Below are 5,125 nucleotides of genomic sequence, written 5' to 3' on the forward strand. Positions count from 1 at the left end.
GCAAACCATGGTGTCGTTAATATAACGCGTGAGCACCATTAACAATGGAGCCAGGAGGAACAACATGGGCCAGTCTGTCTGTGCAGTCCCTGCTTCATTGGTTTTGCAATGTTGGAGCATCAGTGACATCCTATACAGTCTGGAGGGGCTGAATAGTTTCTTCTCTTTATGCGTTAGTGTTTCGAGGGACAGAAAGTCCTCCTTCTGGTCCCAGGGAAAAAAGGTTCACGGACATTATTGGGCGACCCTTGGTTCCTGCTTACCAGCGTGATGTACTGACTGAGCTCATTATCTTCCTGTGTAATAGCAGAAAAGCAGGGGCATGGAAGAACACAGCAAGTTAGACAACATTGAGTTCTCCAATTTCAAATAACCTGCCTTCCAATCCCTCAACTCCATTCCCACCTCCTTCTCCTTCCTTCCATTCTAGCTACCCTTCTTTCAGATTCAGCTGGATTCAGTTCTCCCATCGTCCAACCCAGTGGTACCCCTTTACCTGTGTTCATCTATCCCCACCTCACCACCCTGTCTCCTCCTCCCTCGTCCTGCCTCTTTATCTGTAGCTCCCTTACCCCACTCCAGTCCTGAATATTTATCCCCAAGCAGTTAACTTCTCCACATCCTGATGTTGCCTTGCTTGTTGCGTTCTTCCAGCCTTCTGCCTGTCTACTTCGCATTTCAACATTTATAGATTTTTTTTAATCGCTTCCAGTGTAGTATGCTGGAGAAAACGAAAGGGACCGTGTCTGTTCTTATCCAATAGTTTTGATGGGCTGAATGGCTCTGTCAAATTTCCGTGAAAGCAGCTTAAGATGCTGCATGAGCTTCGTTTTTTTTAACGAAGAAATGTGCAGGGTCTGGTCTCACTGTTGCATGAATGTTCCGGACAGTTTTACTGCATGAGCTTGAATGTTGTCCAGGTTTTGAAACTTGAGCTCCTGAGGAGGTGACACATTGTTCTGAACATTGTGTGATCTTCACTGAACATCCCCAGCTCTGAAGGTATGACGGAGGGAAAGACATTGATGAACGAGCTGCAGTTGTTTGTGCCGAGAAAGTTTCCCTGAGGCTTATCCACAGAGATATCCAGGGATTGAGAGGATTGGTCTCCACCAGTCACACTGTGTTCTGGATGATCCAGCCAATGGGGAGTTTACAACTGATTCCCATTAAGTTCAATTTTGTTCAGTCTCCTTGACACCTTGCTCAGTCAAATACCGCCGTGATGTCAGGGCCAGTCAATCTGACGCTGTGTTCATATCTATTGTTCATTTCAATAAGTCACGGTATATGTGTGGAGAGTGTTTCCTTCTCTCAGAGGGTAGTGAATGTTTGGGGCTCTCTATCCCAGACAGTTAGGGGGAGCTACATCATTGAAATGCTTGGAGCACGGCGTGGTGTTAATGAAAATTGACACATCAGGGAGTTGAATGCTACAAAGAATTGGGCATAAAAGAGAAATTGTGGCTGAGAGCGGATCAGCTGTGCCCTTACTGAAAGGAAGGGCAGGTTTGCGGGGCTATACAGAGATCGTCTTCTTCCAGTCTTCCTATTGTCCAGTCACTTGGTGGCCTCTTACATTTCCTGTGTTACTAACTTGAAGTAGCTGAATAGACTGCATGATCTACTCTGGGTACAGTTTTACAGGCTCGAGTGGCTGACTGGCCTCCTCCTGTTACCGTGTATGTGTGTCCAAGGCCTGAAAAGGACCATCCTGTTCTGGTGTAACTTAAATCCATATAGATTAAATCTACTGCCCTTGGAGAAAGTAAGCACTGCAGATGCTGGAGATCAGTTAATATTCTATGATGACGTAACCAGGAAAGTTGATTCGGCCTGGCCGGTAGATGTTGAAAATTGTGGTGCTGGAAACACTCAGCATCGGAGAGGCAGGAAAATCGCTGATTTGGACATTTCTGATGATGGGCTGATGCCCAAAACGTCGATTTTCCTGCCTCTCCGATGCTGCCTGACCTGTTGTGCTTTGACAGCATAACATGTTTAGACATGTACCGGCCAGACCTCGTCAACTTTCCTGGGCACGTCATCATAGAACTTTAACAAATTCGTCAGGTACAAACTTCCACTCATAAAGTCATGCTGACTATTCCGAATCAAATTCAATTTTCCAAATGCATGTCCAACGTATCCCTGATAATCTTCTCAAGTAACGTAGAGATGTTAAACTTCCTGGTCTATAGTTTCTAGATATTTGCTTTTCCAGTCCTTCTTGAATAAGATACAACATTTGTTATCCTCAAGTCTTCAGGGATCTCAGCTGTGGTTAATGATGATCAGATTTATCAGCCAGGGCCTATCAATTTTTTCTCCAGCCCCTTGCAGTTTTCTTGTATCAATCTGTTAAGGACAATGAGATTTATCCAGCTTCAAACATTCCAGTACATTCAAAACCTCACCTACTGTGCTATGGACTTTCCCTAAGATACCACCACTGACTTCCCCAAGTTCCCAAGTATTCATGTTTTTCTCCACGGTAAACACAGACATCGCCCATCTCTTATGGTTCCACACATACATGTCCACTTTGGTCTTTGATGGTCCTATTCTTTCTGCAGTTAATGTTTTTTTTCCCTTTAATATTCAAAATGAACCTCTTTGGATTCACCCTGATCTTCTCAGTCAAGGCCCTTTATCGCCCGACTGATTTCCTTCTTCACTAAACTCCAGTATCCCCTGTGTACCTCCAATGATTCCCCTGATCCCGCCTGCCTGGACTTGAGCCACACGTCCACATTTTTTTCTGGTCAAAGCCTCAATATCTCCTGTCATTCAAGTTTCCCCATTCCTGTCAACTTTCCTTTCACCCTCACAGGAACATATAGATCTTGAATTCTAGCTGTCTCACTTTGAAAGGCTTCCACTTGCCAGAGGTCCCTTTGCCTGCAAACAAACGAATCCAGTCAACCCCGCAAGCTCCTGTACAATTCCGGCAAAATTCACCTTGCCCCAATGTAGAACTTGAATCTGAGGACCAGTTTTTTTTTTCTTCTACGTAACTATTTTAAAATTAATAGAACTATGGTCACAGGTCTCAAACTGCGAATCCACCGTCACCTCACTCACCTGTCCTGCACTATTTCCTAAGAATAGGTCAAATTTTGCCTCTTCCCGATTAGGATCCTCTACATACTGCTTGAGGAAACTTTCCTGACGCACTTAATGAATTTAATATCATCAAATCCCTTAATGCTCTGGCAGTCCCAATCTGTGTTATAAAAATTAAAACTACCATTATGACAACCCTATTGTACTTTCAAGTCTCCCTAATCTCTGTACATATTTTTGTTCCTGTAATTACTATTGACTATTTGGGGGCACAATAATGTCACCATCCCCTTCTTATTTCTTAATTCCACCCACAAAGACACCCTGATTGTTCCTTTAGTTATTTCATCTCTGATGCTTTGTGATGCACTCCTTCATCAGAAATACAAGTCCCCCACCACTCTTTCCACCATTTCTGTCCCTCCTAATGCATTTTACCCAGGTACATTAAGCTGTCAATCCTATCTCTCCCTCAGCCATATTTCTGTAATAGCTATACTATCTCAGTCCCATGTACATATGCACACCCGGAGATCATCAGTCTTACCGATCAGCCCTTTTGCATTTAAATAAATGGAAATTAAGCCAACAGGCATTCCTTGTTCCCCGTCTTGTTCCAGCTTGACCTAACTTTTCACATTTCAAATCCTGATTACTGTATCTTTTTCCAGCATCGCAGTTGCCTCCCTGCTCTTGAGGATCCCACCCCCTATGCAAATCTCGTTTCAACTCTCCCTTGTAGCACTAACAAAACTAGCTGCGAAGATATTCGTCCCCCGTCTAGTGCATTTGCAAACTGTCCCTCTTGAACGGGTCACCTTTGTCAAAAAATTCCCTTTGATCGAAAAATCTGAATCTCTGTCCCGCACCAATTCTTTAGCCACATATTTATTTGCCATATCCGCCTATTTTTACCTACACTAGCTCATGCCACTGGAAGTAATCAGAAGATTACCACCGTCAAGGTCCTGGTTTTTAACTTTCCTTCTCGCTCTCTGTAATCACTCTGTAGGACCTCATTCCTATATCTACCTCTGTCATTTGTGCCAACGTGCACAATGACTTCTGGCTGGTCAGCCTCCCCTTGAGAACGTTCTGCAGCCACTCGGAGACATCCTGTCCTCTGACACCTGAGATGTAACACACCATCCTGGATTCCCGTTTGAGGTCACAGAATCTACAATCTGTCCCCCTAATAATCGACTCGCCTACCTCTAAGACCCTGTTTAACTTTACCCTTTCCCGCTGTGCCCCAGAGCCAGTTGTACTGCAACCAACCTGGCTGCTGCTGCTTTCCCTTGAACGTTCATTTCCCGACACCCACCCACTCCCCAAACCCAAAATCAGTATCTAGAATGGTATATTTGTTTTCAAGTGGAATAGCCACAGGCGATTCCTGCACTCTCTGCCTACTCCATTTGCCATTCCTAGTGGTCGCCCAGCTACTCTCTGCCTGGAATACGACAGGAAGCAAGGAACGCGTGTTGGAATAAATAGCGTTTATTTAAAGGCAACAGGGCTGACAAGGAAGGCAGATGAACTCAGGACATGGATCTTTACATGGTACTGTGATATGACAGTCTTTGCAGAAACAGGCTAACGGAGGGATTTGGGTGTGACCACCTCACTAAAGGTCTTATAAACGAAGTTCTCAGTATCTCAGATGACCCCAAGAGCAGCCAGCTACAGTGCCCAAACACTTCCCACACACGTGTATTCATCAGGAACAGTGGAAGTCTCCCTGAGGACCCACATCCCGCAGGTAGAACATGTGACTTCCCTAACTGCCATCTCGACTGCTGTCAGACAAGCATTAAAGAGACTTTATCTGAGCTTATCTGCACATTTTGCTGAGCTGCTGCTTACTGAAGCTTCTCAAACCAAAGCATTACTACCTACTCTGCTAATTACAGCATGTCAATCGACCACTCCACATTTAGTTATGGTTAGGGAAGGAGGGAAACACTTATTTTTATTTCAAAAACATACTTTATTCATAAAATATTTTGTTGATCTATACAATTGATGATGCAATTCATATGTGCACATTGCATTTCTT

Source organism: Chiloscyllium punctatum, unplaced genomic scaffold, assembly GCF_047496795.1.
Source record: "Chiloscyllium punctatum isolate Juve2018m unplaced genomic scaffold, sChiPun1.3 scaffold_232, whole genome shotgun sequence".
NCBI classification, from domain to species: Eukaryota; Metazoa; Chordata; class Chondrichthyes; order Orectolobiformes; family Hemiscylliidae; genus Chiloscyllium; species Chiloscyllium punctatum.